This window comes from Ranitomeya variabilis, chromosome 3 (assembly GCF_051348905.1).
Source record: "Ranitomeya variabilis isolate aRanVar5 chromosome 3, aRanVar5.hap1, whole genome shotgun sequence".
Lineage (NCBI taxonomy): Eukaryota > Metazoa > Chordata > Amphibia > Anura > Dendrobatidae > Ranitomeya > Ranitomeya variabilis.
Window position 1 is genome coordinate 638,265,547 of NC_135234.1, and position 13,279 is coordinate 638,278,825.

The following is a 13,279-nucleotide window of genomic DNA, read 5'->3' on the forward strand; positions in this document are numbered from 1 at the left end:
TTAGACAGCTCACGTCCTTTTTTTAACATGTCTTGTAGCATTATATACTTTAGTATAATATAATGTCCTTCACTATGAATTTATATACTATTATTTTATAGGCAAAACCTCCTCAGGCCTATTTTCCCTTTGTCCTAACCCAATTCCAACCAAGACATCCACAATTTGTCATACAAAACCATTTTCCCTCTTTTCTGATATACTCCCTTTTCTAAGGCTATGACCTTCCCCACATACTTGATATATTCTCCCCTCGAGGGTGGCTCCTCTTTCATCCAATTTCTTGCTCTGACCTTCCAAGCCATGTATAGCAGTCTAGCGATTGCTATTTTCAACGTGTTATCTACAATTATCTCATTGTAACAACTCTGCTGGCATCACGGCATGGCCTCTCATCTCACACACTATCTTACCCACTGCTCCAGGTCATGTTGTGGTGTCTGTTTCTTGCCAGCTCCATGTTCTGTGCCTCTGCTCTCTGCATGCTTCCTGGCTGTGTGCATAGGGGGGCGGCGCCTGAACTCTCTGGTTCTTATAGGAATCAGGTGCACCTGTGTATTCTGTTCCTGACCAATTACCAAGAGGCCTCCAGTATTTAGTGCAGCTCCACCCAGTGGATTGGGCCTGTGCAATGTGTTAGCTCAGTTTGTGTTTAGCTTCTGAGTTGCCAGGCCTTGCTCTGTGTTACTCCCTCTCTAGAGGCTTTTCTCAGTGTTCTTGCCTTGATCTTGTTTGTCTGCCGTCCAGGAGGCTGTATATCCTGGTCCCTGTGTCTTTGTTCTTGTACCTTATCTTGTTCCATTACCTTGCCTGAACTTTGTCCTATCTCTGTCTCCTTGTCTGTGGCTTCCTTCCCTGCTGTGGCTTTCCTTGTATTCTCAGTCTGCTTTTGCTCTGCACTCTTGTGGCTCTGCCTGCTCTGAACCCTTGTGACTTTGCCTCTGCTCCGCACTGCGGTTCTGCTCCGTTCTACTCTGCTCTGCTGCTGCAGGGACCTGTTGCTACAGCTCCTCTCTCGCATTGCTTGTGGCTCCGCTCTGCTTAGCTTTTGCTGCTACAGAAGCTTCTTGCTGCAGCTCCTCTCCGCATTCCATGCGGTTCCGCTTTGCTTAGCTTCTGTTGCTGCTCCATCTCCTGGTGCTCTACCGCTCCTATCTGCAGCCTTGCGGTTCTCTTCCTGTGTGAACAGGTTCCAACCTGTTCCTTCCCACTCCATTCCTTCCTGCTTGTTTCTGTACCTGAATCTCCTGTGTGAACAGGTCCCAACCTGTTCCTTCACACTCCATTCCTTCCTGCTTGTTTCCGTACCTGCATCTTCTGTGTGAACAGGTCCCTACCTGTTCCTTCATAGACCACACCTTCATACACCATTCCTGCCTGCTCTGTGTCTCTGCCGCTCCTGCCAACCCTGTGTTCTCTGCCATTCCTGCCAGCCCTGTGTTCTCTGTCGTTCCTGCTAGCCCTGTGTCTCTGCCAGCTCTGTGTCTCAGCCGTGCCAGCCTACTCATCTGAGTTTCATCCGTGCTCATCTGCTAGTCCTGCCTGATGCCTGCAGCAATCCTGGTGTTCCTGTTTGCCAAGTGGGATCAGCAGCCACAGCCAGACACCACCCTGGAGTAGCACCTGGCAGATGCCTGCTGCACAAGCCTGACCTCGCCATCAGAGTCTCCAGTGAAAATCAAGGCAGCTGTCATAGTCACACCCCTTCCAGGGTGGTCTGGTTTCTGGCACAGTGGGGCCACAAACTCCCCGAGCTCACACCCACTAGTCAGGGCGTGAGCGTGACATTCATCCACATATTCCAGCACACACACCACTGGTTCCCTTGGCATTACACATCTATACGCCCCTTCTATACAGCTAAGAACCACTAACCAAAAAGCAGTCAACCTCGGACACGACCAGAGCATGTGGAACATTCCAGCATTATCATTCCTACACCTAGGGCATTCCGAATCGGGTCTCAACCCAGCTCTGTATAGGACATCCAGAGACCTATACACTCTGTGTATAACATAAAGCTGAGAAAGTCTATACGGCTCTGGAGCGCCCCCGGTAGGGCCGTGGGGTACTCGGCACCGGGTCCTTCGGTTCGGGGGATGTCAGTGGCCTGACCCGGTCCGTGGCCCTTTAAGGGACGTCCAAAAAAGAAAGGAGTTTTTATGGTTTTGGGAAAGGTCTTTAAAGGGGAAGTGTTCGTGACGCCACCTGTGGTATTCGGTCAGGGTGACCGATGCTGCTTAGGGGTCCGCTGGGGTGATGTTATGGCAGCTAGATAGTATACCTTCCCACAGGTGGTGTATCCCCAGGGCTTCCCAGAGTGTAGATGGTGGATGGTGAGAGGCGCTGTCAATAACGAGGACACAAGGTTGCAGTCTCTTTACCTTTACTGAAGGCTTCAGTGTCCTCAGTCCTGGGCACCGGATCACAGGGTAGGCAGAGTCCGGCTGGTCTGAAGGCAAATCCAGAGTCTCTTACAGAATTTAGTGTCATCGGCAAAGACTGACACTTTACTCTCAATCCCATCCACAAGGTCATTCATAAAGAGTATAAAAATAATCGGTCCTAGCACAGATCCCTGCAGTACAATGAATCTACACACCACTGGATATAAAATACAGAGACTCAAGTAGTCATATAGCCTTAGTAGGTAGCTGCATTAACATAGAAACCAGGTTGTCCAGGCACCCACCACACCCAACGAGCGTTTCGCATTAAAATGCTTCATCTAGGGGCCTGGACAAAGCATTTCAATGTGAAACGCACATCGAGTCTGGTGGGTGCCTGGACAACTTGATTCTATAAGGTGATATCACTATTTTGCATACACGTTATGCTACTTATTATGTGGTTTCTGTGTTAATGCAGCTACCTACTAAGGCTATATGACTACTTGAGCCTCTGTATTTTATATTTAGTGGTGTGTAGATTCATTGTACTCCTTTGTTTGCATATATTTATTAATAACCACGTGGTCTATACCATATTTATACCTATATATGTGGGAAAAAGAAGAGATCCCAAAAACAATTAAAGCACTTTTTATTGACACACTGTTAAAATTACATACATATATGCTTATGTAGAGGGGTAGGAATAACTACAAAAAATAGGTGGTAATGACGCTAAGACTGACACGCATAACCTGTGGCTTGCATGCCATTGAGCATCGGAAGGAAGCGCGTCATAGAGGGGGGCGGGACTGCACGAAATGCGCCGTAGTTACCGGCGAGTCCTGAATTGCCGCTCGTATATAAGCACGGCCGCCCCACACCCTGGCACGCCCCCGGAAGAAGCAGGAGGCAAAACGCGCGTCGGGATGAGGGGACTCCACGAGCACCAGCATCTGCATTAGGTAATGAACCGTGTCACCATATACTGATTATGGGGTTTGGAATTTTCTTGTCCTATACTGTGTACTATTGGATTAGGTGGTTACTTTAGGGCACATGGAGACTGGTCAGTGCATCTGGAGATTTGGTGTTCTGTGGTGTCCCCTACGGCATTTTTGCTTTTTTAATTTTTGCATGTAATTTTAACAGTGTATCAATAAAAAGTACTTTTATTGTTTTTGGGATCTCTTCTTCTTCCCACATATATGGGTATGTGTTATGACCCCAGTGGACAGGGTCTCAGAGGAACGTGTAAGTCTGCAAGATACAAAAATCCAGCTCATAGGGCTGTGGTAACTGGGTTGACCAAATAGCTACTCCTAACGCCAACACTAGAAGTAGCCGGGGATCATGCCTACGGAGATCGCTAGATGTCTCGCGCCAGCCGGAGAATCTAACTACCCCTAGGAGAAGAAAACAAAGACCTCTCTTGCCTCCAGAGAAAGGGACCCCAAAGCAAGATACAAGCCCCCCACAAATAATAACGGTGAGGTAAGAGGAAATGACAAACACAGAAATGAACCAGGTTCAGCAAAGAGAGGCCAGCTTACTAATAGCAGAATATAGCAAGATAACTTATCTGGTCAACAAAAACCCTATAAAAATCCACGCTGGAGATTCAAGAACCCCCGAACCGTCTAACGGTCCGGGGGGAGAACACCAGCCCCCTAGAGCTTCCAGCAAAGGTCAGGATACAGATAGGAACAAGCTGGACAAAAATACCAAACAAAAGCAAAAAGCAAAGAAGCAGACTTAGCTTGAAAAACAGGAACCAGGATCAGAGGACAAGAGCACAACAGATTAGCTCTGATTTCAACGATGCCAGGCATTGAACTGAAGGTCCAGGGAGCTTATATAGCAACGCCCCTGAACTAACGGCCCAGGTGAGGATATAGAAAAAGACAGACGCTCCAGAGTCAAATCACTAATGACCACTAGAGGGAGCAAAAAGCAAAATCACAACAGTACCCCCCCCTTAGTGAGGGGTCACCGAACCCTCACCACGACCACCAGGGCGATCAGGATGAGCGGCGTGAAAGGCACGAACTAAATCGGCCGCATGAACATCAGAGGCGACCACCCAGGAATTATCTTCCTGACCATAGCCCTTCCACTTGACCAGGTACTGAAGCCTCCGCCTGGAGAGACGAGAATCCAAGATCTTCTCCACCATGTACTCCAACTCGCCCTCAACCAACACCGGAGCAGGAGGCTCAGCAGAAGGAACCACAGGCACAACGTACCGCCGCAACAAGGACCTATGAAACACGTTGTGGATAGCAAACGACACAGGAAGATCCAGGCGAAAGGATACAGGATTAAGAATTTCCAATATCTTGTAAGGACCAATAAAACGAGGTTTAAATTTGGGAGAGGAAACCTTCATAGGAACAAAGCGGGAAGAAAGCCACACCAAATCCCCAACACGTAGTCGGGGACCCACACCGCGGCGGCGGTTGGCAAAGCGCTGAGCCCTCTCCTGTGACAACTTCAAGTTGTCCACCACAAGATTCCAGATCCGCTGCAACCTATCCACCACAGAATCCACCCCAGGGCAGTCAGAAGGTTCCACATGACCCGAAGAAAAACGAGGGTGGAAACCAGAGTTGCAGAAAAACGGCAAAACCAAGGTGGCGGAACTAGCCCGATTATTAAGGGCAAACTCAGCTAACGGCAAGAAGGTCACCCAATCGTCCTGATCAGCAGAGACAAAACACCTCAAATAAGCCTCCAAAGTCTGATTAGTTCGCTCCGTCTGTCCATTAGTCTGAGGATGGAAAGCAGACGAAAACGACAAGTCAATGCCCATCCTACTACAAAAGGATCGCCAGAATCTGGAAACGAACTGGGATCCTCTGTCTGACACAATATTCTCAGGGATGCCGTGCAAACGAACCACGTTCTGGAAAAACACAGGAACCAGATCGGAAGAGGAAGGCAGCTTAGGCAAAGGAACCAAATGGACCATCTTGGAGAAGCGATCACATATCACCCAGATAACAGACATGCCCTGAGACACCGGAAGATCAGAAATGAAATCCATGGAGATATGTGTCCAAGGTCTCTTAGGGACAGGCAAGGGCAAGAGCAACCCGCTGGCACGAGAACAGCAAGGCTTAGCTCGAGCACAAGTCCCACAGGACTGTACAAATGATCGCACATCCCTAGACAAGGAAGGCCACCAAAAGGATCTGGCCACCAGATCTCTGGTGCCAAAAATTCCTGGGTGACCTGCCAACACCGAGGAATGAACCTCGAAAATGACTCTGCTGGTCCACTTATCAGGCACAAACAGTCTGTCAGGTGGACAAGAATCAGGCCTATCAGCCTGAAATCTCTGCAACACACGTCGCAGATCTGGAGAAATAGCTGACAAGATAATACCATCCTTAAGAATACCAACAGGTTCAGCGACTCCAGGAGCATCAGGCACAAAGCTCCTGGAAAGAGCATCGGCCTTCACATTCTTTGAACCTGGTAAATACGAGACAACAAAGTCAAAACGGGAGAAAAACAATGACCAGCGGGCCTGTCTAGGATTCAGGCGTTTAGCAGACTCGAGATACATCAGATTTTTGTGATCAGTCAAGACCACCACACGATGCTTAGCACCCTCGAGCCAATGACGCCACTCCTCAAATGCCCATTTCATGGCCAACAACTCCCGATTGCCCACATCATAATTTCGCTCCGCAGGCGAAAACTTCCTAGAGAAAAAGGCGCAAGGTCTCATAACAGAGCAACCAGGGCCTCTCTGCGACAAAACGGCCCCTGCTCCAATCTCTGAAGCATCCACCTCAACTTGAAAGGGAAGCGAGACATCAGGCTGGCACAAAACAGGCGCCGAAGTAAACCGACGTTTCAACTCCTGGAAAGCCTCCACGGCAGCAGGAGCCCAATTAACCACATCGGAGCCCTTCTTGGTCATATCCGTCAAAGGTTTCACAATGCTAGAAAAGTTAGCGATAAAACGACGGTAGAAGTTAGCGAAACCCAAGAACTTCTGAAGACTCTTAACTGACGAGGGCTGAGTCCAATCAAGAATAGCTCGGACCTTGACTGGGTCCATCTCCACAGCAGAAGGGGAAAAAATGAACCCCAAAAAGGGAACCTTCTGTACACCAAAAAGACACTTTGAGCCCTTGACAAACAAAGAATTTTCACGCAAAATTTTAAAGACCATCCTGACCTGCTCCACATGCGAGTCCCAATTATCAGAAAAAAACAGAATATCATCCAGATAAACGATCAGAAATTTATCCAGATAGTTCGGGAAAATGTCATGCATAAAGGACTGAAAAACTGAAGGGGCATTAGAGAGCCCAAAAGGCATCACCAAGTACTCAAAATGACCTTCGGGCGTATTGAATGCGGTTTTCCATTCATCCCCTTGCTTAATGCGCACAAGGTTGTACGCAGCACGAAGGTCTATCTTGGTAAACCACTTGGCACCTTTAATCCGGGCAAACAAGTCAGACAACAGCGGCAAAGGATACTGAAATTTGACAGTGATCTTATTTAAAAGCCGATAGTCAATACAAGGCCTCAAAGATCCGTCCTTTTTAGCCACAAAAAAGAATCCCGCACCAAGAGGGGAAGAAGACGGACGGATGTGTCCTTTCTCCAGAGACTCCTTGATATATGAACGCATAGCGGTATGTTCAGGTATCGACAGATTAAACAGTCTTCCCTTAGGAAATTTACTGCCTGGAATCAAATCTATTGCACAGTCACATTCCCTATGAGGAGGCAATGCACTGGACCTGGACTCGCTAAAGACATCCTGATAATCAGACAAGTACTCCGGAACTTCCGAAGGCGTAGAAGAAGCAATAGACACAGGCAGGGAATCCTCATGAATACCACGACAGCCCCAACTAGACACTGACATAGCCTTCCAGTCAAGGACTGGATTATGGGTCTGTAACCATGGCAGCCCCAAAACAACCAAATCATGCATTTTATGTAGAACGAGAAAACGTATCACCTCGCGGTGTTCAGGAGTCATGCACATGGTAACCTGTGTCCAATACTGCGGCTTATTTTCTGCCAATGGCGTAGCATCAATACCCCTAAGAGGGATAGGATTTTCTAATGGTTCAAGAATAAAACCACAGCACTTAGCAAATGAGAGATCCATAAGACTCAGGGCAGCACCTGAATCTACAAACGCCATGACAGGATAAGATGACAGTGAGCAAATCAAAGTTACAGACAGAATAAACTTAGGATGCAAATTACCAACGGTGACAGGACTAACAACCTTAGATATACGTTTAGAGCATGCTGAGATAACATGTGTAGAATCACCACAGTAGTAGCACAAGCCATTCCGGCGTCTATGAATTTTCCTCTCATTTCTAGTCAGGATTCTATCACATTGCATCAAATCAGGTGTCCGTTCAGACAACACCATGAGGGAATTTGCGGTTTTTCTATCACATTGCATCACATCAGGTGTCTCTTCAGACAACAACATGAGGGAATTTGCGGTTTTGCGCTCCCGCAACCGCCGGTCAATTTGAATAGCCAGGGACATGGTATCATTCAGACCTGTGGGAATGGGAAAACCCACCATAACATTCTTAATGGCCTCAGAAAGGCCATTTCTAAAATTAGCGGCCAGTGCACACTCGTTCCAATGTGTCAGCACGGACCATTTCCGAAATTTTTGGCAATACACCTCAGCCTCGTCCTGGCCCTGAGACATAGCCAGCAAGGCTTTCTCTGCCTGAATCTCAAGATTGGGTTCCTCATAAAGTAAACCGAGCGCCAGAAAAAACGCATCAATATCAGCCAATGCCGGATCTCCTGGCGCCAACGAAAAAGCCCAATCCTGAGGGTCACCCCGTAAGAATGAAATAACAATTTTTACTTGTTGAGCAGAGTCTCCAGACGAACAAGGTTTCAGGGACAAAAATAATTTACAATTATTCCTGAAATTCCTAAACTTAAATCGGTCTCCTGAAAACAGTTCAGGAATCGGAATCTTGGGTTCAGACCTAGGATTTCTGGTAACATAATCTTGTATACCCTGCACACGAGCGGCAAGCTGGTCCACACTTGTAATCAAGGTCTGGACAATCATGTCTGCAGCAAGCTTAAGCCACTCTGAGGTAAAGGGGAAAAGAAAAAAAAAAAATGAGAGAGGGAAAAAAAACCTCAAAATTTTCTTTCTTATAATCCCACTTCTGCAATGCATTAAACATTTAATACTGGCCTGGCATACTGTTATGACCCCAGTGGACAGGGTCTCAGAGGAATGTGTAAGTCTGCAAGATACAAAAATCCAGCTCATAGGGCTGTGGTAACTGGGTTGACCAAATAGCTACTCCTAACGCCAACACTAGAAGTAGCCGGGGATCATGCCTACGGAGATCGCTAGATGACTCGCGCCAGCCGGAGAATCTAACTACCCCTAGGAGAAGAAAACAAAGACCTCTCTTGCCTCCAGAGAAAGGGACCCCAAAGCAAGATACAAGCCCCCCACAAATAATAACGGTGAGGTAAGAGGAAATGACAAACACAGAAATGAACCAGGTTCAGCAAAGAGAGGCCAGCTTACTAATAGCAGAATATAGCAAGATAACTTATCTGGTCAACAAAAACCCTATAAAAATCCACGCTGGAGATTCAAGAACCCCCGAACCGTCTAACGGTCCGGGGGGAGAACACCAGCCCCCTAGAGCTTCCAGCAAAGGTCAGGATACAGATAGGAACAAGCTGGACAAAAATACCAAACAAAACAAAAGCAAAAAGCAAAGAAGCAGACTTAGCTTGAAAAACAGGAACCAGGATCAGAGGACAAGAGCACAACAGATTAGCTCTGATTTCAACGATGCCAGGCATTGAACTGAAGGTCCAGGGAGCTTATATAGCAACGCCCCTGAACTAACGGCCCAGGTGAGGATATAGAAAAAGACAGACGCTCCAGAGTCAAATCACTAATGACCACTAGAGGGAGCAAAAAGCAAAATCACAACAGGTATGTGGGATTAGTTGTTTCATTGTAGTGAAGTGCCCTGTCATGATCCAATTTTGGATTTGTGGCAGATCTGGTTTCCCTCCGTTTAAGACCTTTTTTCCTTTCGGTGTTAATGTCATGATGTGACTGACCTGGCATGAAACGACCCAACAGTAGGTCTGTCACAAACAGCACAACAAACAAGGGAACACCAGGGACACAATTACAATGGTGGGCCCTGTCGGTAGGGCCTGGGGGAATGGGCACCTCCTGCACTGGCCTGCAGATGTGCCCTAGTCTTGCTACCGTCCCTATACGGGTTCTTTCACCCCGTCGTCGACCAGGATACCTAGTCCCTCACTTGCCCTGCACCTATCCCTACGTATTAAACTGGCAGATGAGAGCACTGGTCCCACCGCTGCACTAATACAAGGGCTAAGGATAGACAGACAAGGTATAAGCAAACAACACTTAGCTTATTGCTGCAAAGCACAGCACAGTGGGAAGAAACACCAGATTCACCGGACTCAGCAGAAGAACAACTGTTCCCAGCAAGCTCCTTCTCCCAGCTTGGTCAGCTGCAGAATGAATTAACACCGACAGTCAGCTGATGCACCAGGTGACCTCTTAAAGCCACAAGGGGGAACTGCATTAACCCCCGATGACCAGAAAGGAAAAAAGGTCTTAAACGGAGGGAAACCAGATCTGCCACAAATCCAAAATTGGATCGTGACATGCCCTTGATCTAGCAAATAGATAATGGCTCCACTCAATTTTACTGTGCTAAAGCAAGGAAATGTGCGATACATGAAATGTGAATAGCATAATGGCTTGTGAAATCTATGAAAAAACACATGAGATGCTTAGCACAAGATTTGGCCAAAAATTGTGAGCCCATCCACCAAACGTCAAGGTGATCTCAGATCGGATGGGTAACTGACCTGTCTGCCTAGTGTGAACACTTACCTATGGCTAATAACATGGTAAAGCCTGCATTTATAGGAAGGTCAGAACCAACTGTGTTTGGATGTAATTAAAATCACAGCATGGTGAAGGGTTGGGGCGTTCAAGTCAGAAAAAAAGTACATAGTAAATATAGGAAAACTGACTGAACAGCAATCTAGTCTGAACTGGTGCATAACCAAAAAAAGTCTTACACCATGCTGTGATTTTAATTACATCCAAACACAGTTGGTTCTGACCTTCCTATAAATGCAGGCTTTACCATGTTATTAGCCATAGGTAAGTGTTCACACTAGGCAGACAGGTCAGTTACCCATCTGATCTGAGATCACCTTGACGTTTGGTGGATGGGCTGACAATTTTTGGCCAAATCTTGTGCTAAGCATCTCATGTTTTTCATAGATTTCACAAGCCATTATGCTATTCACATTTCATGTATCGAACATTTCCTTGCTTTAGCACAGTAAAATTGAGTGCAGCCATTATCTATTTGCTATGTAAGACTTTTTTTGGTTATGCACCAGTTCAGACTAGATTGCTGTTCAGTCAGTTTTCCTATATTTACTATGTACTTTTTTTTTTTACTTGAACGCCCCGCCCTTCACCATGCTGTGATTTTAATTACATCCAAACACAGTTGGTTCTGACCTTCCTATAAATGCAGGCTTTACCATGTTATTAGCCATAGGTAAGTGTTCACACTAGGCAGACAGGTCAGTTACCCATCCGATCTGAGATCACCTTGACGTTTGGTGGATGGGCTCACAATTTTTGGCCAAATCTTGTGCTAAGCATCTCATGTGTTTTTTCATAGATTTCACAAGCCATTATGCTATTCACATTTCATGTATCGCACATTTCCTTGCTTTAGCACAGTAAAATTGAGTGCAGCCATTATCTATTTGCTATGTAAGACTTTTTTTGGTTATGCACCAGTTCAGACTAGATTGCTGTTCAGTCAGTTTTCCTATATTTACTATGCCCTTGATCTAGTGGGACGCATGTTGATTTGACTATTTTGATACTGTTTCTATAACAGATTGTCCACATAATGGATTTCAGAGCCAAGGAACAGACTTGGCGTTGAAAAGCAGATGATATTTTTAAGCAAAATGCCGTTCATGTTTCGCAAGATGCTACCACAGCCAGCAGAGAACTCATGTTTAAGTATAAAAATGCTCTCCACAAAAATACTAAGATTTGGTGGAATCGTTCTTCGTTAAAACGAAAACTATTTGAGTAAAAAAATCGTTCCAAGAGGTCTTAGGACCTTAGGACCCAAGGTTTGATTTAAACAGTGATGAATTGACAACCAAATGGATGGATACAGCCTGTATTTGCTCTTCAGATCTTATTAAAATCATTATTGAGCATAATACACCTTCTTTGAGAATTATTGATAATGATTTGGAATTGATCCACAAATCTTTGCAGTCTAGTATGGCTAAGGAACCTATGGAGATCTGGTTTAATGAACTAGGGAAAAAGGTGGATAAATGGGAGGAGGATGTCAGCCAGGGAAAACTGAATAAATTTTTACATGATAACAAGGACTATGAAACACAAAGGGTTTAGCGGTGGCAACAAAAAAGGAAGGAACCCTCAACTCAACAGATTGTTAAGGAAAGGTCAGATACTTCAAGTGTACCAGGAAATGAGAGTGGTATGTCTACTGGTGAATCTGGATATGATAGGGATTTTCAATTGAGAAGTGGGGGGAGACGTAAATATCCTGATATATTCCACAAGCCACGATGACAGAGGAAATCAAAAGATTCACTAAAGGTGATTAATATGTCTACACATGTATTGACACACTCTCAGATTAAATTGTTGGAAAATGGTCTTTTTCCCCTTCCTCTCATTTAGACCCCTTTACTGCGATAAAGGACTTAAATTTATTTGCAAGAAAAATCGTGTTGAAAAAGTTACATTTTAAACCTGAGGATTCTGATTCTGTTTTTCCTTCCACATCTGTGGATAGGGAGGCCATTGAAATTTTGGAATCCTTGGCCTTAGAGAATGAACAGCATGAGGTCACTACCATTCCGTCTCGTCTTTTTTCCAAGTCCAAAAATGTCCCTTCCCTCAATTTGTCCTGCAGTAGAGGTATTTGGAGTGCCCGTTAAGACCTTTGGGTACTCGGTACCGGGCCGGTTCTTAAAGGGGTTGTCACAGTGGCAGTGACCAAGTCCGTGGCCCTGGGCACCAATAGAAGGGGAAGATAGGCAGTGAGAATAAAGTCTGATAAAGGAATGTTCATGATGCCACCTGTAGTATTCGGTCAGGGATGACCGACGCTGCTTAAATGGGTCCTCTGGGGATGATGGTACTGCAGCTGGGATGGTATGACTTCCCACAGGTGAAGCATAGTACCCAGGGCTCCCGGTGTAGTGGGTACAGCTGACAGATGGTGTAGTGCTGGAAAGAATTAGAAGACACAAGGTTGCAGTCTCTTTACCTTTTACTGGTAGTATGCAGCCACAGTCCAGGGTACGGATCACAGGTGATGGTGAGGTCCGGCCAGCCTGGAAGCAATTCGGAATCCCCCTAGCCAGGTGAGGTTGGAAGCCTTTCTTACTGCTCTGTGTTGTTGTCCCTTGCTGCCAAAGGCTTCACACAAGGTCCTTTCTTTCTATCCTGTTAATAGGACAATATCCGTATGGCAGGCAACTCGAGCCTTTTTACAGGTGTCCCTACTTGCGGCGACTCTGGGCTCTATATGCTGCTGTGCCTTCAGATGTAATGGTAGACAGGTGACTTGAAATCTCCCTCCCCGCCGGTTTCTGCTGTGGGGCATAGTTTCCCCAACAACCTCGGAATTCTAGCTTCTGGTTTCTTGCGTTGATTCTGGAATGAGCCCTCTCACAGCTCCACTCCCAGTATCTTTCCTCTCCTTTACTTCTTCTCCCCTCAGTCTCTCACAGACTACTCTGTCAGGAGCTGCAGAACCATGTGT

General features: G+C 46.2%; 1 protein-coding gene across 1 annotated transcript in view; it reads left to right on the forward strand.

Annotated features, from left to right (window-relative positions):
• Window positions 1-13,279, forward strand: part of LOC143816784 (transmembrane protein 198) — a 120,222-nt gene that overhangs the window by 952 nt on the left and 105,991 nt on the right. The gene's annotated exons all lie outside the window — the stretch shown is intronic.